General features: G+C 34.4%; 1 pseudogene; it reads left to right on the plus strand.

Moving 5' to 3' along the window:
* Positions 1–20,185, plus strand: part of LOC100918275 — a 136,565-nt pseudogene extending 116,380 nt beyond the window's left edge.
* Positions 20,186–23,565: the final 3,380 nt, after the last annotated feature.

Below are 23,565 nucleotides of genomic sequence, written 5' to 3' on the forward strand. Positions count from 1 at the left end.
TTTGGCCATATGCTGCAACCTTCTTTTTTATTATTATTTTTTTTATTATTATAGTAACTTTTTATTGACAGAATCCATGCCAGGGTAATTTTTTTACAACATTATCCCTTGCACTCACCGATTTTTCCCTCCCACCCTCCACCCCCTCCCCTAGATGGCAAGCAGTCCTATACATGTTAAATAAATTACAGTATATCCTAAATACAATATATGTGTGCAGATCCAAACAGTTCTCTTGTTGCTCAGGGAGAATTGGATTCAGAAGTTAAAAATAACCCGGAAAGAAAAACAAAAATGCAAACAGTTTACATTCATTTCCCAGTGTTTTTTCTTTGGGTGTAGCTGCTTCTGTCCATCATTGATCAATTGAAACTGAATTAGGTCTCTTTTTCAAAGAAATCCACTTCCATCAGATTACATCTTCATACAGTATCATTGTTGAAGTGTATAATGATCTCTTGGTTCTGCTCATTTCACTTAACATCAGTTCATGTAATTCTCTCCAAGCCTCTCTGCATTCATCCTGCTGGTCATTTCTTACAGAACAATAATATTCCATGACATTCATATACCACAATTTACCCAACCATTCTCCAATTGATGGGCATCCACTCCGTTACCAGCTTCTAGCCACTACAAACAGGGATGCCACAAACATTTTGGCACATATTGGTCCCTTTCCCTTCTTTAGTATCTCCTTGGGGTATAAGCCCAGTAGAAACACGCTGGATCAAAGGGTATGCACAGTTTGATAACTTTTTGGGCATAACTCCAGATTGCTCTCCAGAATGGTTGGATTCGTTCACAGCTCCACCAACAATGTATCAGTGTCCCAGTTTTCCTGCATCCCCTCCAACAATCATCATTATTTTTTCCTGTCATCTTAGCCAATCTGACAGGTGTGTAGTGGTATCTCAGAATTGTCTTAGTTTGCATTTCTTTGATTAATAATGATTTGGAACACTCTTTCATATGAGTGGTAATAATTTCAATTTCATCATCTGAAAATTGTCTGTTCATATCCTTTGACCATTTATCAATTGGAGAATGGCTTGGTTTCTTATAAATTAGAGTCAATTCTCTATATATTTTGGAAATGAGGCCTTTATCAGAACCTTTAACTGTGAAGATGCTTTTCCAGTTTGTTGCTTCCCTTCTAATCTTGTTTACATTAGTTTTGTTTGTACAGAAGCTTTTTAATTTGATGTAATCAAAATTTTTTATTTTGTGATCAATAATGATCTCTAGTTCATCTTTAGTCACAAATTTCTTCCTCCTCCACAAGTCTGAGAGATAAACTATCCTATGTTCCTCCAATTTGTTTATAATCTTGCTCTTTATGTCTAAATCATGGACCCATTTTGATCTTATCTTGGTATACGGTGTTAAGTGTGGGTCCATGCCTAATTTCTTCCATACTAATTTCCAGTTATCCCAGCAGTTTTTGTCAAATAATGAATTCTTATCCCAAAAGCTAGGATCTTTGGGTTTGTCAAACACTGAATTGCTATAGTTGACTATTCTGCCTTGTGAACCTAACCTGTTCCACTGATCAACTAATCTATTTCTTAGCCAATACCAAATGGTTTTGGTGACTGCTGCTTTATAATATAGTTTTAGATCAGGTACAGCTAGGCCACCTTCCAAATTCCTTTTTTGACAAAGATATGGTACTGATGCCTAAACCAGGTAGGGTGAAAATAAAGAAAATGATAGACCAATTTCCCTAATTAATATTGATAAATTAGCAATTAGATTACAATAAGTCATCCCCAGGATAATACACTATGACCAAGTAGTATTTATACTAGGAATTCAGGGCTGGTTCAATATTAGGAAAACTATCAGCATAATCAATTATATAAGTAACCAAACTAACAAAAATCATATGATTATCTCAATAAATGCAGAAAAAGCATTTTGATAAAATCCAACACCCATTAGTATTGAAAATGCTAGGGAATATATAAATAAATGGACTTCTCTTTAAAATGGTCATTATCATCTATTTAAAACCATCAGCAAGTATCATTTATAATGGGGGCAAACTAGAACCATTCCCAATAAGATCAGGAGTGAAACAAGGCTGTCCACTATCACCATTACTATTCAATATTGTATTAGAAATATTAGCTTTGGCAATAAAAGAAGAAAAAGAGATTAAAGGAATTAGAGTAGGTCGTGAAAAAACCAAATTATATGACGATCAATTCTGATGAACACAACTCTTTCTAACAATGAGATGATTGATATCTTGTGATGAAGAGACCTATCTTCATTCAGAGAGAGGATTGTGGGAACTGAATATGGACAGATATGGACAACATAACATTCTCACTCATTATGTTGTTGTTTTATTGTATTTTGTTTTGTTACTCTTTTACTTTTTTTTTAAATCTGATTTCTCTTGTGCAGCAAGAGAATTGTATAAACATGTTTATACATATTGGATTTCACATATATTTTAACATTTTTTACATATATATTGAATTGCTTACCACCTAGGGGTGGGGGAAAGGGAGAAAGAGGAGAAAATCTGAAACACAAGGCTATGCAAGGGCCAATGTTGTCAAATTATCCATGCATATGTTTTGAAAATTAATAGCTTTATAATTTAAATAAATAAATAAAAGTTACTTCAGAAGATAAAAAAAGAAATCCACAGTAGATAGATTGACTTGGTGATGTTTTCCATGATTCTCCATGGCATTTGTGGTCTGCTACTCCCATCTGAGCAAGGAAGTGATTTATTGTGCATTATTCATACAATTGTGGTTTTATTACAGTTCTCTATAGTTCCCAACTAGTGAACCCTTTGCTCTTTGAAATATTACTTATATTGTCTTAGTTATATCTCATAGAAAACATTTTTATCTGATATATATATTCTCTTAACTCTGTAGTTTTTTATTAACCATTAATTAGATAATAAACCCTAGGATTTTAAGTAGACTTCATGTTCAGTAGTGTTCCTGGCAGTCCAAAAGCAAAAGAAAATACTTAGTCAACTTTTATAAAAATATATTCAGGATGAGGGAAGAGATAATTCTTTTAGGAGTTTCCCTGATTAGACTGAAGCTTGAGGAATGTTTTAGTTGTAGATTAAACATTTTGATCATGACTTTGGCAGCTGGAGACCATAAACAGTAATCACTGGTATGGTGCAAGGACTATGTATTTTGTCATAGATGAAGGCTTGCTTTTTTTCCTTCTAGTTTTTGAAGGGCCACCATGCAGGAGAAGAAAAGGTTCAACTATTTCTCTTAGCTAATGAGCAGAATTCTTCAAATGACCTCAAATAGGGTCTGTTTTTCAGCTTGAAAGTATGATTATCTGTGGAGGAAGGAAATGACTCAAATAACTCAAATGGAGTTAGGTTACATACATTGATTAAAAGTTTGCATTCATCTTTGTCATTTTCTTGTTTCAGCATTTGTCATGCTGTTTTGAGTATAAGATGACAACAACAATAATAATACCTTATATTCTTTAAATTTTTCATGTTTTCAGAATATTTTCACATAGATTAGCTCATTTTTTTCTTAAATAAATTCTTCACTTCCTTTGAAATGCCTAACATTTTTGTTCTTAGTGACATAACATTTTACGTTGTTCAGAACATTTCATAATGATAAAGTTTATTGAAGCTACATTATTATATCTGCTAGACTAATTTTTACACAGTCTCAGAGTAGAGCAGATATTAGATGTAGTTGTCATTCTATAATCATCATAGAAATGTGACTTTACCTTATATTCTTAACTGCACTTTCAAAATTAAACAAAAATCCTCACACTTCTCATAATTGTAATCTAGTATTTCTGAGTCACAAAAGATGGTAGTTTGATTTAGTAGAAAATATTCCTTATTTAATAAATGTCTAAATTTTCCCTTTGGCCTTCAGACAATGACTAGAAAGGGCTTTGTTGTCCCTAGTATCATGTTTCAAAAATGTTTTAGAGATGGAGATAGAGGAGAGAATCAGATTAATTAGATAAGGGAACTCAATGAGAGTTTATCATCAACTTTTTTGTTTATCATTGCAACTTAAACAGTAAATAAATATAAAAGGTAGTTGAACATATTTTTAGATAAAGACATTCCATGTTACTGTTGCGAATAAACAACATAGTTGACTTTGAAATATGAATTCAAATTTACCATGAATGGAATTATCCATTAATATCTCAGAGACTACATAGATTTTCCTAAGGTATTTTTGGAAATCATTACAGAATTATAGGTAGAAAAGATTTATTTTCTCCCTTGTGAAACATATGAATGAATGATTATATATGTATGTATATATATATATATATATTTATATACTTAATAATATATTTTCACTGTCATTATGTGAACCAGACATTTAGATGATTAAGAGATATGATTTTACTCAGAAATTCAAAAAACATAGAAATTTTTCCAAATTTCTAGTTCATGTCTCAGCTATATACAATCTAACAACACAGGAACTATATTTTAGGGATACATGACACAAGTAGTTCAGAATTATATGTTAACTCCAAGCCCCTAACCTTTGGAGACAATGTTTGAGATACATAGAGGGATGAGTGTGTTTTTCTATGTATCTATCTATTTATTTTAAGTAAGTGAAAATAAGAGCAAAAATGTGTATTTTTTTCTAGTATGCAGAAGGAAAATGTCATATACTGAATGATATGAATCTGAAGCAGAGACCTTAGTCTTGATTATTTAGATGTATATGTTTTCTTATTTTTCTATCTATAACTACAAGAACTAAGAACTTCACCCATAAGAAAAGATAAATGACTTCCTGAAAATCAGTCACTTTTGACAAAGTTTCTAGTTAGGACATGTTGTCCTTCAAGCTATGAGAAGATGCTGTAACCTTTCAGGTCTGGCCCTTGAGTGAAGATGATGAGGGTGCAGGGAACCATGGTGACTGGGGATGATCCCGATACAAAACTGAGCAAAAACGAACTGAAGAGATGTTTGAAAGCATAGAAGAAAATGGCTGAGAAGGAGGCAAAGCTTAAAGTATATTAAGTGAGAAACAGCTGAATCAAGCCCCCACCACTAATTATGCTGTTGACAATGTTGTGCCTGCTGATGAGGAGAGTTTAGACTCAAACCAATATTCTAAGATCTACAGGTGGTCCAGCAGCTAAAGGCCATTGGAGAGGACCCCTACCCACACAAATCCCATGTAGACACCTCACTTACTCACTTCATTGAACAGAATAATCATTTACAACCAGGTGATCACCTGAGTGATGCCACCCTGAGAATAGCAGGCCAAATCCATGAAAAATGAGCTTATGGGAGAAAACTCATTTTTTTAATGATCTTTGAGGGGAAGGAGTGAAGCTACAAATGATGGCTAATTCCAAAAATTAAAAATCAGAAGAATATATTTTTCATATAAATAACAAACTTTGATGAGGAGACATTATTGGAGTTCAGGGGAATCCAGGGAAGACCAAAAGGGAGAGCTGAGCATCATACACCATGAGAGTAATTACACTCCTGCCACCATGTCTTATTTTGATCTCAAAGACAAGGAAACCCGTTAGTGTCAGCGATACTTAAACCTGATCCTGAATGACTTGTGAGGCAGAAATTTATCATCTGCTCCAAGATAATTACCTACATTAGGTGCTTTCTGAATGAGTTGGGCTTTCTGGAGATAGAAACACCTATGATAAATGTCACCCCAGGCAGAGCTGTTGCCAAACCCTTTATCACCTACCACAATAAGCTGTACAGAAATCTCTATATGTGAATTATCCCAGAACTCCATCCAGGTTTATGAAACTGGACGTCAGTCAGGAAATGACTTTATTTGACTCACAATTTTGGATTTACATTTGTGAGTTCTACATGAGACCATGATCTCATGGAGATCACCAAAAAGATGATTTCAGTAATGGTGAAAAACATTACAGGGAATCATAAAGTCACCTAACACCCAGATGGTCCAGAGAGTCAGATCTATGAAATTGATTTCGCACCCCACTTCCAGAGAATCAGCATGGTAGAAGAGCTTGAGTAAGCTCTTGGCAGAAAACTTCCTAAGATCAGACTTTTTGAAACAGAAGAAACTTGTAAGATTCTTGATGACATCGGTGTGACAAGAGGTGTGGGATATCCTCCTCCCGAACCACAGCAAAGCTTCTTTGCAAGATTGTAGGTGAGTTCCTGGAAGGGATCTGCACCCCACCTTCATCCCTGACAATGAGCCCACTGGCCGCTCCAAGTCTAGCCTTACTGAGCTCTTTGAGCTCTTCCTGATAGAGAAGGAAATATTCAGTGCTTACCCAGAGCTGAATGATCCTGGACAGCAGCAGCAGGGTTTTGAAGCGAGGGCCAAAGCCAAGGCCACATATGATGATGAAGCCATAGTCATCAATTACAACTTCTGTTCTGTGCTGGAGTATGAGCTCCCGCCAACGGCCGGCTAGGGGATGGGCACTGACAGACTCACCATGCTTATACACTAGCAACATTGAGGAGCTCCTTCTCTTTCCTGCCATGAAGCCTGAAAAGAAGGAGAATTCATCACACACTGGGCTGTCTGAAGGCACACTGACTGCTGTATCGTTCTGGTCTGGATGAGGGATTCAGAGATACCAAGACTGATGTAAGTGACCTGAGCTCAGTATGGTAGAAGCCTCTGACCTAGGGGAGTGTGGCAAGAAGTGTTTTCTACTTCTCACCACTAAATAAACAATTTTTCTTTCAAAAAAGAAAAGATACTGTATTTCTTTTTTTTTTCCTGGGCAATATTCCTTAGAAATAGAAATTTTGGAACTTCTGGCTTACATCTTCATAGAAATACCAATTAGTTTAAGCTGTGATAAGTTCTGACCAAAATTTATTGCTTTCCCAATCTTACCGGCAAGTCTTTGGGCTTTTTCCTACTATCCAGAGTACAATATAGACTTGTGTTTTTTACCTCAAAGAGTTTCTTCTGTCCTAAGAATGCCAGGATTAAACATGTGCCCCTTTTGCTAGATACAAAAGGACACTAGCAAACACACATACAGAGCAACAGATATCTGAAGTTCCATTGCTCTTTATTCTTTAAATCTTTGGATATTCTATAAATCTTTCCATCAAAATGAAATGAAAATTCTAAAGGAAAATAAATACCATGTTCTTCTTCTGTACTCAAATCAACAGCATTAGATACTTCTATGACTTTAGTTTAGATCTAGACTAACTGTAAACAAGCAAGGTTAGGGGCTACTGTGAATTACTTAGGGTTATAAACTACCTGATTTTAGTGGCACTATGGACATTGTAGTCTCCATCTCATTGAACTCCTAGAGCCCAAACTTCCCAACAAAATCTTGCTGTAATGGCCAAGTCTAATGATACTTGTTTTTGTTTATTCATTAACTCGTTTGTTTGTTTATTTATTTTACTGTGAATGGTTACATATGAGTATGGATTCTTTTAATACTTCCAACTCTCTGGGACACAGAATCACAGAAATTCAGAGTTGGGTGGGACCTTAGAGATCCAGCAGTACTTGAATATGGATATCTCTATATCTCTTGACAATTAGCAATTCATTTTCTGAGTGAGTACTTCCAGGGGTGACATGGAAACTATGTCTTCCCTAGCCAGCCAATATTTTTTTTAGCAGACTTTTGCTTCTATCTCTCAAAAGTTCAGCTTTGTATAAGTGCATGTCTAATTATACCTAATTCATTCTCTACTGATCCAATATGGTTTCTTCTCTCATGATAAACATCCAAGTGTTTAATGGAAATTATCTCTTTTACTTTAATCTCCAGTAGTCTCTGGTGCTCAAACCATTCTAGTCTCTTCCTTCTGGCTATGCTCTAGTTAGTCAGTGACCTAAATGTGGCACCCAAAATTCACAGTGCAATGCTCCAGATGTGATTATTTTAGGGCTAGTAACAGCTGGAGTATCACTTACCTTATTTGGACACAATGTCTCTTATTACTATTTCCTAAGATTTTATTGATGGTCATGTCATACATTAAGCTTGTGGGTCAATTAAGGTTTCTAGCTTTCTATTCTTTAGATATGCAACTATTCAACCATGCCTATTCCATTCTTTGTGTTTTATAGCATTTTCCCTTTATCCCAATTCATCTTCTTAAACCCATCCTATTATCCTGCTCCGTTAATTTTTTAGATGCTCACTGTAGAATGCATATATCAAGCTATATTTACTGCCATTTTGTTACCTGTGAATTTAGTAAGCATGAAAACTGTCTTTATTCTAAGCACTGACAAAATACTAGACTTCATAGGGCCAGAGAGACTGTGGTACTTCATGAAAGATACCTTCCAACTAAATTTGATTCTGTAATGATTATTCAATTGGGCCTATCATTCAACCACTTGAAAATCCATTTTGGTGTCAAGTTACTTAGGCACATTTCTCTATTTTTACCACATGGATTGTTTGAAACACATTAGGTAGACATTAAATGCTTGATAAATATTTTAACTAGTCAAGTGTTTTGATGAGATAAATGTATATGATATCTCGGCATGATATACACTTCTGGGCAATGCCAGGTACACATAGTATTTACTAAAGACTTTACATAAGTGCTTTGCTGAAATCAAGTTGTACTATGTCACTAGCATGCTCCTCACATCCTCGATATGCCAGTTACTTAAAGCTATAAAAAAAGAAAATATGATTAGTTTAGAATGGTTTCTTCCTGGTGGACAAGTTAGAGAAGAATGGCACTAGCAATTAGAGGGTGAGGAAAGGTTTTGCAAAGAAGGTCTGATATCTCTTAAAGGAATTGAGGGATTCCATGAGGCAGAGATGAGGCAAAAGTGTCTTCCAGACATGTGAAATTATGCAAACCTTGGAGGTAGGAGATGTAAGAACCAGAGATAATGCCAGTTTAGCTGGACTATAGAATGCAGATAGAAATACAACCTAAGTGTGACTAGAAAGATAAGAAATTCAAGTATTTTTTATCTAAATAGTAGAATTTCAAATTCTGTGTTTTTGTGGGTTTTGAATATTCAAACCATTTCATTTTTAAGTTTGTACCTCAATATCCAACATGATATCTGGAACAAAAAAGGTTGCAACAAATGCTTATAGGTTTATATCTTTACTTGAATTTCAAAGACCATTTTACTTAATCCTTTTAAGGAATAAAATAACTAACTGGAGCACAGTGAATAAAGTTCCTTAGTTTTTCTGTGGCTCAGTTTCTTCCTTTTTAAATTTAAGACTTAGACTAGTTGTTTTAAAGGTTTCTTCCAGTTCTCAAATTATGTGACATTCTCTGATACTCTGCACCTGTGCTCCTGAGGCCCTGGACATAACTGCTGTGGAACTGTCTTTGTTGTCAGCTACACAAATTCCTGGCTGCTGACAGAATATTTAGTGGCTACCTTGGGATAAAGCTGCCACTGACTTGTCACCCTACTTGTCTAGTGAAACTGGGGCAACTGGTACTCAGGAAAGGTTATTCCATAGTGACCAGAATACTTCAGTGATAGAACAGTCTATGGGAAAAATAGATGAGCACATGACAACCATGAAAAGAGGAATTTGGAACATTGGCAGAATTTTAGCATTATTACACATAAGGGAGAATAAACTCTGACCTTAGTCATTATCCTTTAGGGAAGTGCTGTAAAAGTGATTTATAGCCCAGGAATAGTGTGGATCTATAAAGATTATCAGAATAAGAACTTTTTTCTCTATTTACAAATATTCTGAATGATCCAAAATGATCCATCAGTTATTATTGCAAAATTGTTCTTTCACACTAGAGATATGATTCTGTATAATGTTTGATCCTATTCATTCATAGACCTGTTAGATATGGATAATAACATGTGAGTGAGGGATTGGTGGAAGTGCTGGAGAGCGTAGAGGGATCAAAGATTGTGTGTGTGTGTGTATGTGTGTGTGTGTGTGTGTGTGTGTGTGTGCGTGTGTGTAGTCATTTATTGACTGTTGTGTGTCTTGCGTCTCAATGTCTGTATCTCTATGACTACAGATATTAGCCTGATCTGTTCAGAAGGAAACTAGGGAACGATGAACCAGATGTCAGCTGCCACTAGCCAGAAGTACGTTAGGGAATAAGGATTTTCTCTTTTACTGCCAAACAGAGTAAATAAATGTGGACTAGAGGTCATTGTAACTGCAGTTGTATACCTTGCTTTTAAAACAAGAGAGATGAAATCACTGTTTTCTCATACATACTTTTAGTTGGTGTTTTTCCCATCTGTTAGTTTATAGATTCCTAATGGTTTTTGCAACATTGTTACAAGAAAGTAATGTCTTGCCTAGGATGAAATTACAAAGTTTTCTTCATTTTTTTCAGTTATAAAAATGCATATCATTGGTCTCCCATCTAAGTAAAAAAATAAGTACCTTCTAAATTAACTGAAAGGTATGTATCTACAAGCCTTTGTGATTATCTGTATCATGCTTTGTTGGGAAGGTTGGAAAGTTTTGGCACCTGAACAGTGTGTTTCAGATGGGTCATATGAAGTAGAAGCAGTAGGTAACTGGAAGAAAGAAATACTTAAACATCAAAACAGGTTTTAAATAAAATATGTGTAAAAAAACCCTCTCTTCTTGTATTAAGCTTCTTTTTCAGTTGGGAATATTTTGGATGCTTAATTTATGGGGGACATCTTAACATGAACTAAAGATTGAAAAGTGAGTCGATTGTTAAGGATTATCACAGTAGTTGAGGGATTACACACCACATATATAAAGGGCTGGCTGCATAGATATGATGAAATCCAACTTCAAATGATGTTAGGGATCTTTGAAAACAATGTCTACTTCTTTAGAATGGATTTCCTGGCATTAATATTGAACACAATTTTTTATGATAAAATTAAATGAGAAGAAAGATTGTATCTCTTATTTTCACAATTAGTCTATTCAACCATTCCAATAAAACAACCTCACATAAAAGATAAAACAACACATCACACTCAATCTTTTTTTAAAACTGACCTAAATTAATTTAATCAAGAATTAAAACTAAAATAAAATCCCCTTATTTTACCTGACTAGAGAATTTGGTTTTAAAAAATAGTTGCCCTAATTGTCCCATATGAACTGTCATTTGACCCAATTAGCAAATAGTTCTTTAATTAAGTAGAGTTTCTGCATTTTCCAACACAGCACTAGAAAAACAGAACCAAGTTTCTTGGTTATAAAAAATAATCATTAATTTGTTTACAAGTAGACAAAGTACAAATTATTAGCATCTGAAGAAGCAAAGGAAAAAAACACATAAAATGACATTTCCACCTATCTCACAACCACAGATATGCTCAGAACTCTTGATGCCTTGGCATTAGCCTTGGTACTCTATTTCAATACTCTCTGTTCCTCTGATCACAGAGTAGGACCATGGGCCCAAAAATCTCTTTTTAAGAAGAGAGCTCCTCATTTCTTACCTGGATGTACTTTGGGACTTCTCTGACTTTTTCATAATGCTTTCATATCTGGTACTTTTCCTGGCTCTTGATTCCCACTCTCCACCTTCTGATTTTTTGGCTTCCTGTTTTTTGTTTGTTTGTTATTGTTGTTGTTGTTATCGTTTCATTTTGTTTTCTCTTCCCCTATTAAATTGTAATCTCCATCAGGACAGGGACTATATTTTCCCCATATTTTTTATCCTCAGTGTTTACCAGAATATCTGGTATATAGTAGGCATTTAATAAATGTTTATAAACTGACTACTGACTGACCATAGCCAAAGAATATTTGGGCACCTGAACACTTTTAAAATTAATTTTATTATATATGATCAATACAAATTCTCCTCTCAATGACCTTTGCTAGGTTTTCTTAAATGATCTCTAATGAAGCCTGAAGTGAGGATCTCTACTATATCTTTCAACTAATGGGAGAGGGACCAATTTCTGTGAGAGATACCTGAAGGAAGCTGTCAATGGAACCCCATCCTGAGTGTTTTTTCTATAGCCTATTGGAATATCAACTGAGGTCCACCTTACACTCATTTGTGGCAGGTGGCTTTTCTACCTTTTTGTTCACTCCTGTGCCAAGGATGAAGCAAATTAAAGTTTTAGACTTTATTCATAATTTCCTAATCCTCTTCTCACTTTGAGGCTGAAGAAGGTAGTACAAAAAGTAAACATTTTCAAGGAGTTGTTTTCTTTTCCCATTTTGCCAAATCTATTTTTAAAAAGTGGTTTTCTTCAGACCATTTCTGGGTTTCTTTTTCTAAACTCTCCTGCAAAACTTTCATTTCCTTTCCCTATCTTTCTTCTAACTCTCTTTTAAGGTACTTTTTGAATTCTTCAAAAAAACCTTTCTGAGTTGGAAATTAACTCATGTCACCCTTTGAGGCTTCATCTGGATGTTTTGCCTTTAGTGTCCTCAAGGTTTGAGATTTGTTCTTTCCTGTCTCCTTAATAGCTCTCTATAGTCAGAGCTCTTTGTTTTTTTGTTCATTTTTTTAAAAAGGTCAAGATCTGCTCTTAAGGCAAAGGGAAGATTGTAGTAAGCTTTCTCTATGGGACAACAGGGGCTTTACTCTATCCTTGGGTTAGTGATGCTTTCCTTCCTGTACTGGATGAGCATGGCCAAGTCCCATTATGCTGGAGTTCAGGAGCTACTATTTGCCTCCTGTAGTTACATTAGAGTTCTCACAGTCTGATCCACTGAACCAGAATAGAGTAACCAGTGCTGCTGTATTTTGGCTAAGAACTTCCCACTATATTGCTCACAAAGGGCCTCTCCAACCTTGGGCTTCCCTGCACTGCACTTGCCCTGGGCCACATCCCCTTTCCTCATTAAGATGGTCCTTTCCTGACGTCCTTCCAAGATATTTTCTGCTGGAAGTTTGTTGCACTCTAAATATTTTTGGGTTCTGTCATTCCAAAATCCATTCAGAGACTTGATCTGGTGTTAATTCTGAGGAAAGTCAGGTAGAGCTCCAGCAAAATCTTATCTACTCTCTGTCATCTTGGCTCTGCCCTTCCAAAAAGTAAAATTTTGAGTTTCTATAGTCGTTTTTGTTAACAAAAAGCTTATCTTCCACTTAGAACACAGTGGCTATAAATGAGATACTATCTCCAAAATTGTATTGCCTAAAAGCAAATTAGTAGACAACAATCATACAGTGAAAAAGTATATACTGATAAAAAGACCTATCTCCACTTAAAAAAAAAAATTAAAGGTGATCAGTAAATACATATGTTCCTGCTACTCTTACCTTCCATATCAATTCTTATGACCAATTTGAATCTTTATTCTTTGTATGTGCTTTAAAGTTTCATAGAAAGATAATAACTGCTATTTAAAGAACACCACCATTATTATCATTAGTTCAATTCAAAAAAAATTTTTTTATCAATGGATTAGTGGTCCAGAATGGCTTATTCCTGCCATATTAAATGTAAGAGACTGGAATGAGGTGTTTTCTCAGTCTTATTGTCTTAGAACAACATCTCTTCAATATACAATCTGACAAACCTGGAGAGAAACCAGAAAGAAAAGTTCTCTTCTCCAGATGTTTCTGTTTCTGATTGCTCCCTTTGTTTTATATGATGCTCAGGAATATATTCTCCAATAGGATCAACTTGAATATTCCCACCAAAGATTCAAATTGAAACCCATCTGCTCCTTCACACAGTGACTAGTCCAGGCATTTTCCTTCATCCTCTACAGGGAGGACACTTAACATGCTGGAGGCTTTCCATGAGTTCTCTTGATGTTAGAATTGTAATCATTTGTGTTTGTTTTAAATAGCAATGGGGAAGCTATTTATTAACTCATTCAGCTTCAGATCTGAAATTGTTAAACTAGTTTCTGCCTACAGCAACTTTTTCAGATCTTAAAAACATCAACCTCTTTCAAAAGGATTCCATCTATCCTGCCCCCCATCTCCGCATATGCACGTAATTTTTTTCCCTTTTAATATCAAAGCTTAATGTTATATGACATAGTAAAGATATTCTCATAAGAAGAAATTTGGATTTGGAGTTAGAAAGCCTGGATTCAGATCTTGATTCAGATAAACAAATTCAGGAATTCAGAGGTGAAAAGATCCTTAGAGAGTGTATATGTCTATATAATAAAATCAAAACAGTAATATTGCATCCCTGCTCTTATATTTTGTAAAGATCAAAAGTCATTTCATTTCTCTTGACCTAAATTCTTCCTTTATTAAATGGAGATTATGTTTTTAGTACCTCTCACAGGATTAAAAGTAAACAGTGTGTAAATATAAAAAGATTATATAACTATGTACTCATTAATAGAGTCTTGATAGTATTTTTGGGTCCTATATCTGCTCCTAAATTACCTAGGCAATCTCCTTTTTTTATCATGTTCCTCAAGTTATTACAGTTTTCATACTATTCAACAAATATGCCATGCTCTCTCTCTCTATATATACATGAATTCAAGTTACTTTTTATTTTACCTATTTTATCTCTACAATCCTTCTTCCTAGCCTCATTTGCCTGTTGCTACCCCTCAAGACCCATCTCCTTAGTGTAGGCAATATATCACATTCACTCAATATTGATTGATTACAATATTTAAAAACCTAAGTCTAGTTAATCCATGTTTAATTATCTTTTCCTTCTGATTTCATAGGTAGAAAATTTATGACAGTAATCATTCTAAAACAAAGACCAGTACACAGAACATGTAATAACTATATCTATATCTAAATTTCTATATACAGGAGCATGTGTATATGTGTAATTATATATAAAAATATATACATGTCAAAATCTATCTAATGAATGAATATTTAACCTTCAGATTGGATGATATCTATACTGTTTTCTTTCCCAGTTTATTTCTTCATGATGGAAATATACTTAACCATTATTTATTGTATTATTGGCATGAGAATATGCTAGCCAGAATTTACTTTTGAAAAGTTTTACCAGAAGAACAGGAAGACAGAAATACTCAGGGCAATTTTTAATGGCAAAGTTTAGCAAATGAAATTGTTTAGCATTGTTATTGGTCAAAGATTCTTTCTATGTCTCTTTGGTTACAAAGCTCATGAATTTGAAAACCATCTGATATAATGTCACCTTAATGTCTCTTCTTTCCCCTATTCTCTTTCTCTCCCTCTCTCTGTCTTCCTCTCCCTCCCTCTCTCCCTCCCTCCATTTCTTCCCCTTCCTTCCCACTCCTCCCGCTCTCTCTCTGTCTCTCTCTGAATCTTTCTCTCTCCTTCCCTTTTTCTCTCCCTCCCTCTCACTCTCTTCTTTCTTTTTCATCCTACCTTGTTGTGTATTTGAGAAAGATGGAGGATTTATTTTTTCTGCCTTCCTTTTCCTATTTTCTTTGAGCAACAAAAATGGACACAATATTTTAAAACTTTACTTAAATAATATGTATTTTATTATCATTCACTGACTAGGCAACTCAATATAAATTCTCAAATTTATAGTTTCAAATGATTTAACTTTTTTTTTTTTACGTTGGCATTGTTAACAGAAAGTATCCTTATTATTCCAAGAGGTCCTTAAGTAGAAAAAGAAAGAAATGAGAAAACATTTTTTCCAGAAAGAAATGTTGTTAGGACTTTCTAAAAGTTTGATTAAAAGCAATGGGGTATTTATTTTACTGGAAATACACTCTAGTCACCTATTTCAATGCATGTTTGTATTTAACAAACATAACTATGCTGTGGAACACGTCAACTTCTACAGTTGTATAGAAGTGACTTTCTTTACCAAATTTATACAATCCCCTCCCTTAACTGACCAAAAATAAGGAGAGTAGTTAGATTTGGGATTTATTAATATAGGAACTCTCTTACTGATAGAGATCTCTAATCTCCCCATAATTTTATAATCTTAAAGAATAGCCTAGACAAATGAGAGATAAATGATTGGTGAATATTTATATTCAATAATATCAGAGGTAGGATCTGATTCCAGATCTTCATGATACTGAAGCCCATCCTGGATCAATTCCACCATGTGTGGGAATATTTTTTTAAAAATTAGTAGTATTAATTTCTTTTTATCATATATATTGGTCTAGAAAGATTTCAGGTAAGAAAATTCCCTCTACCAATGCAATTATACACCTTCTTTTTAACTTTGAGTTCTAGATAGCTGCTTAGTACACAGACAGTTTTAGTGTCATACATCAACTTAAATATAGATCTACTTGTCTCTAAAGCTGATTCTCTAACTTTTACATGATTTTGTCTCTCCCATATCAGGATATGGTCTTTCTCATAATGTATGGGATGTTCTAAATCCATTGTTATCTCTACCACTCCATCATTTTTTATATTTTTCCAAATAGTCTCTTTTATAGTCACAAAAAATATTTCTTATAAATTCTCACAATGGCCAGGATTCATTTTGATTTTTCTTTCTTTCTTTCTTTCTTTCTTTCTTTCTTTCTTTCTTTCTTTCTTTCTTTCTTTCTTTCTTAATCTCTCTCTCTCTCTCTCTTAAAATAAAGGTACATTCATGTTTTGATCAGTCAGCTCTCCAGACAACTCAGGAGATTTCACATTTATATCCATATAAAATTCTAGCTGCTCTCAAAGGCTTTTCTGAGAATTCTTTCCTTGTTCCCCTACTCCTAGGATTCTGATTTAAAAATAAGAATTCATTTAGACTTCAAACTCTTGGTTAGACCTTGAACTTGTTATGGAGGTGGGATGGCAAGGCAGAAACAGAATTTTTTGGCATCTTCGTTCCAATTCATTTAATTAGTGACTTCCTTGCCTCTTCTGTATCTGCTCTTTTATCTTGGAAGTTCCTACACAAAAGCAATCTCTATTCCATAAAAGAACTTGAAGTTTTCCAAGAAGAACAGATTCTGTTTCTGTCCTTTATACCCTACTGTCATTATCTACCTAGCACTGTAACTATTTCCAGTTTAAAATGCCATGCAAATTGCAGTGAAATAGCACATTAGCCCCATATCTCACCATAGCACAGGAAGACAAATGGCAGGTACTTAAAAAGAATTATTCAACTTTTTTTAGGCTATTAAAGTTAAGTGAAGAGATTCAAAAAACAAACCTGACTCAAAAAACAGATTCCAGTTGAAGATGCAAACTACTTTCAATATGTTCTTCCTACAGGTTTTTTGTATTCCCTATTAGAAACTTCTAGCTGTGCTTTCAATCTTTTGGCACTGTTAGAATTCCCTCAGTGGAAATACACAGAGGAAATACACTATAGAGTGAAATCATATTTTGAATAGCTAAATTAATCAGGGAGCTGATTTTTTTTTTCAAATGATGGAACTAAAAGTTACCCCAAATTATTAGGGTCATCACTTGGCCAAAAAAAAATCTATTGTAAAATTATGTACAGGGTGGTTTTTTGGATTTTATAATTTTTATTTTTTTTGTCCAGTGGGACACATAAAGTATAATGTGAAAGAGAAAATTAATCAAATCTAGTATAGAGAATTTAAACTTAAAATCCTGTTTTTCACTTATAGAATCTTAAATCAAGTGAACTTTTGTACTTTAAAGTTTGCAAAATTATTTATGAATATTGTCTTATTTTAATCCTTACAATAATCCTCTGAAATAGCTTTTACTTTCTTTTCATAGATAAAAATACTGAGGCAGAGGTTAAATGACCAGAGGTCATTATTAGATATCTAAATCCAGATCTAAACTTGTGTCTTCCTGATGCTAGGTACAGTATTTAATCTATTGTATTACTGAGCTACCTATAAGAATATATAATATAAGAATAAATAATCTGGACAACAAATGAACACATGTGCACGAAAATATACAAAATCCACAGCATTTTTTTCCTTAAGAAAAGATAAATTCTAATGTTGAAAGAATCAATAATAGTTTTTTGTAAGCAATGCTGTCTGAACTGATTCTTGAAACTAGCTAGGTATTTCTAAAGATAGAAGTGAAGAGTGAAAACATTATGGGGACAATTTTTGCATAGGCATGGACGTGAGATGAGTTCATTATAAAAATTCTTTAAAAAGTTGAACATTTCACATATTAGATTATGCTTCTAGCTAGAATTGCTTTTTATCTCTTCATTCATTTGTTATGGTTCTCTACTTTGTAATAGCTTGAGGAATCACTGAATTTTATAGTTGGAGAGGTCATCTACTTCATCCCACATTCAAAAAGAAATCCCTAATACAATATACCTGGGAATACTTCTCTGTCATGTCATATTCCTTTAATGGATTCATCATTGGTAACTGTATTGCTCTTCTGAATATGGTGTTTATTATATCTTTTCATTTTGCCTGTAACCTCTTCTAAATAAACGTAGTTTTTGCCAAAAAGAATGGCCATTGTGAATTCTTCACATGAGCAAACACCAACATTTGATGCCCATTTCTCTCCTAAATCCCATCATTTGGTGCCAGTCTCAAACACATTAGATGTATTATACCATGTGACCATTATATTCACTTCTAAATTTTCCTCTATTCTAGACTAATCAACTTTTCCTTCACTTTTTTAAACTAAACCTCAAGGGAAAAACCTCATAATTCTTTACAATCTTCATTAGTCTCTTCTGGATGTTCTTCAGTTTATAATAACCCTCCTAAATTGTTGTGCCCAGAATTCAGGAATCAGATAATGTCTGACCAGGACTTAATGCAGCTGGACTGTTATCCCCTTATTCTCGAAAGTTGCCTCTCTTAAAGCAGCCCAAAATGGCATTAGTCTTTTTGGTGCTACAACATACTCATATTGAACTTTCAGTTACTCAAAACCTCAAATGTTTAAGACAGACTGTTAAACAGGAAAATCTTCTCTATCTTTCAGTCCATACTAAATTTTATTATATTCTCTTCACTTCAGCATTCTGGATTGTCAAGATCTTTCCAGCTAGTGAGTTAAAATGATTCGCTGCCAGCTCTGTGTCATCTATAAATTTGATAAAGAACTTTATCAATGCTTTTATCCAAGTAATTGCTAAAAATGTTAAATAGTTTAGGACTAAGCACAAATCTCAAAGGTATTCCATGGGAGACCTCCTATAAAGTTTATACTGGACAATTAATTATTATGCTTAGAGTCTAGAAGTCATGCATTAGGAATTCAAATATTCTTTTTGTAGTTTTCCTCTGTGATCATTTTCATTTTGACTTAGATTGGCAGAACTTGTCCAATACTTCATAAAATATTTTTATCTCTTTAAACTGAGCAATAAACATTGGAGGACACAGTAAATGGACTTAGGACTTTAACACACTGGTTCTCTTGGATAAACCCTCATCATGTTACAATTGGACTATTACAATAACAGCTGATTATTTTCTCTTCCTCAAGCCTCTCCCCACTCCAAACCACTCTTTATTCAGTCACTAAAGTGATTTCTGTAAGGCACAGAAGAGAAACTCGCTACTATTTGGCTTTTAAAACCCTACATAACCTAATTCCCACCTAAATTTCTTACTCCTTTCCACATATTCTCCTATTCAATGACACTCATTGTCTGGTTGTTCCAGGAACAAGGCTCATTTCTCAACTCCAGATATTTTTCTAGCTATCCCTCTTGATTAGAATTTGTTCCCTTGGGGGCAGAGCCAAGATGGTGGAGAAGACACACAGTTCATTCTAAGCTCCTCTTCAACCCTCACTATTTTACCAAATTCAGCCTCAGAAATAGTGCTTGACTGGTAAAATCTATGAATACTGGGAGTACAACAAATTACCAGCCAATCTGGAAGATCACCAGAAAAGATTTGTCCTGATTGGCAGGAGCAGGCCAGTACAGACCGGGAAGCAGATCCAGAGGCTAACACACTGAGTGGACCGGGGTGGAGATTTTGCAGGAAGGACTCTACTGCAGATTGGCTGCTCTGCTTTGATTGTAAAGCAGTACATCAGCAGAGAAGTTACAAAAAGGCCAAAGGTAGAATATACTCCAAAAAAAGCCAGGATCTAACAGGATCTGGCTACACCCACTCAGCACTGGAAGTGATTCAACACAGACCACAGCAAAGCCATGCAGCCACATTCTGCAGCCCGGGGCTTTTGCCCAGGGCAGCCAAACTTCTGCACACCAAGGAGGCTCTGCCTGGGGCAGTCACAATTCTGCACAGGGGAGGGGGAGGTTCTGCCCGGGGCAGCCACAAATCTGCACAGCAGGAAGGCACTGGCCAGGGCAACAGAACTTCCACAGCCAGGATTCTGTCTGAGGCAGTGACACTTCTGCTGCTCAGCCATCAGTCCCAGGGCAGCTGCTAATTCATACAGGGGACTCTTCCCAGGTCACTTTCACAGCTCTTTTTCAGCCATTGGCAAGACAGCTACTGTCCATATATCTATCCCTGCTCTACAGAGGAAGTTGGTAACCCCCTTATCCTGAAGGCAGATCCTAAGGACTTTTAAAAAATGAGTAAAAAAGCCAAGCATGTAATAACCATCATTAGCTTCTATACAGAAAGAGAGCAGATTTTCAACCCTGAGGAGACTAATAGCAGACAGTCTCCAGACAAACCCCAAATGGGGATGTAACCTAGTCTCCATCACACAAGACTTTCCTAGATGAAATTATAAAAAATTTTAAAAGAGAGCTTGAAGAAAAATGAGGAAAGGAAAGAGAAGCTATGCAAAAGAGTACAGAAAAGGCATATAACTCATTTAAAGAAAAATTTGATAAAATGGAAAACGAAAACAACTTCCTGAAATGTGAATTGGAAAAGGTAAAAAAAACTCCCAGGGAAACAGAATTTGTGAATTGGAAAAAAGAAAATAATTCAGTAAAAAATAAAAATTAATGAAATGGAAAAAAAATTCCATAGAGCAAAAAACTCATTTAAAAACTCAATTGGACATAAACAAAAAGAAGTAAAAAAAAAAAAAAAGACAATGAAGAAAATAACTATTAAAAATCAGAACTGAACAAATAGAAATGAATGATTCATTGAGACATCAAGAATCAGTCAAACAAAACCAAAAATATGAAAAATAGGAAAAAATGTTAAATATGTACTTGGAAAAATAACAGATTTGGAAAATAGATTTAGGAGAGATAATCTGAGGATTATGGGACTTTCTAAAAATTATGATGAAAAAAAGAGCCTAGATACCATTTTATGGAAAATCATAAAAGAGAAGTGCCCAGATGTAATAGAATCAGAAGGTAAAATAGGCATTGAAATAATTTATTGAACATCTTCTGAAAGAGACCCAAAAATAAAAACTTCAAGGAATATTGTGGCTAAATTTCAGAATTATCAGACTACGGAAAAATATTACAAGCAGCCAAAAAAAAACAATTCAAATACCGAGGAGCCACAATAAGAATCATTCAGGATTTAGCTGTTTCCACATTAAAGGATCAAAGGGCCTAGAATCTGATATTCCAAAAGGCAAAAGAATGCAGCCAAGAATAAACTACCCAGCTAAGCTGAGTATTTTCTTCCAGGGAAGAAGATGGACATTTAATGAAACAGGTGAATTCCATTTGTTTCTAATGAAAAAAACCAGAGCTAAACAAAAAAATTGATCTCCAACTATAGGACTCAAGAGAAGCACAAAAAGGTAAAAAGAACACTTGAGAACTGTATTTCTCTTATGGACATACATAAAGAGTGCATGTATAATCTGGATTTTACTGATAAGATAAAAAAAAGGAAGATGAAATGGAAAGATGATAATAACAGAAAAAAAGAAAAGGGGAGATAAAAAGAGGGAAACTACATCCCATGAAGAGGCAAAGGAAGCTTATCCTATCTGAGAGAATTTAGAGAGGGGGAGAAACATTGTGGGAATCTGAGTCTCATCAGAGTTGGCTCAAAGAGAAAATAACTCACATATTTGTTTTACAGAGAATCTCCTCTCACCTCATTAAAAAGTGGGAGAGGAAAAGTGAAAAGGATAAGAGTAATAAGAGAAAAGTCAAGAAAGGGGAAGAGATTCAAAGAGGTTGGGAGCGATTCTAAAGAGGGAGAACTGCATGAGGCAAATGATGCCCATAAGTTTAATACTTGGGAGGGAGGTAACTGGGGGGTGTAAGAAAAAGAAAAGCATAATCTGGAGATAATAAGATGGCAGGAAATACAGAATTAGTCATTTTAACCCTAAATGTGAATGGGATGAACTCTCCCATAAATGGGAGATAGCAGACTGGATCAAAAGCCAGAACCCTACAATATGTTGTTTACAGGAAACACATGTAAAGTAGGGAGATACATACAGAGTAAAGATAAAAGGCTGGAGCAGAATCTATTATGCTTGAGGTGAAGTAAAAGCAAGTTGCAAGAAGAAATAGACAGCAAATAATAGTGGGAAATCTCAACCTTGTACTCTCAGAATTAGATAAATCAAACCACAAAACAAATAAGAAAGAAATTAAAGAGGTGAATAGAATATTAGAAAAATTATGTATGATAGATCTTTGGAGAAAACTGAATGGTGACAGAAAGGAGTATACTTTCTTCTCAACAGTTCATGGAACCTATAGAAAAATCAACCATATATTAGAACATATGTTAGGTGAATTTTGAGTATTTGATTTTTCAAATTTCAATGCAGGAAGGCAGAAATAGTAAATGCTTTCTTTTCAGATCATGATGCAATAAAAACTACATTCAACAAAAAGTTAGGGGTAAATAGACCAAAAAGTAATTGGAAACGAAAAAATCTCATCTTAAAGAATGATTGTGTGAAACAGCAAATTATTGACACAATTAATAATTTCACCCAAGATAATGATGAAGAGACATCATAACAAAATTGGTGGGATGCAGCCAAAGAGGTAATAAGAAAAAATTTTATATCTTTAGAGCTTACTTGAATAAAATAGAAAAAAAGAAGATCAATGAATTGGGCTTACAACTTAAAAAGCTAGAAAAAGACAAAATTAAAACCCCCAATCAAATACTAAACTTGAAATTCTAAAATTCAAAGGAGAAATTAATATTGAAAGTAAAAAAAAAAACTATTGAATTAATAAATAAAGCTAAGAGTTGGTTTTATAAAAAAAAACAATAAAATAATAAGCCTTTGGTAAATCTGATTAGAAAAAGGAAAGGAAAATCAAATTGTTAGTCTTAAAAATGAAAAGGGAGAACTTTCCACTAATGACAAGGAAATTAGAGCAATAATAAAAAGTTACTTTGCCCAACTTTATGCCAATAAATTTGATAATCTAAGTGAAATGGATGACTACCTCCAAAAATATAAGCTTAAAATAATCTATTTATTTAGTACTATACCAATCAGACTCCCCAAAAATTATTTTAATGACCTAGAAAAAATAAAAACAAAGTTTACATGGAAAAAGAAAAGGTCAAGAATTTCAAGGGAACTAATGAAAAAGAAAATCAAATGAAGGTGGCCTAGCTGTACCAGATCTAAAATTATATTATAAAGCAGTGGTTACCAAAACCATTTGGTATTGGCTAAGAAATAGATTAGTTGACCAGTGGAATAGGTTAGGTTCACAAGACAAAACAGTTAGTAATTTTAATAATCCAGTGTTTGACACACCAAAAGGCCCCAGTTTTGGGGATAAGAACTCACTGTTTGCAAACTGCTGGGAAAATTGGAAATTAGTATGGCAAAAACTAGGCACTGACCCACAGTTAATACCATACACCAAGATAAGGTCAATATGGGTT

The sequence above is a fragment of the Sarcophilus harrisii genome, chromosome 3, assembly GCF_902635505.1.
Source record: "Sarcophilus harrisii chromosome 3, mSarHar1.11, whole genome shotgun sequence".
Classification (NCBI taxonomy): Eukaryota; Metazoa; Chordata; class Mammalia; order Dasyuromorphia; family Dasyuridae; genus Sarcophilus; species Sarcophilus harrisii.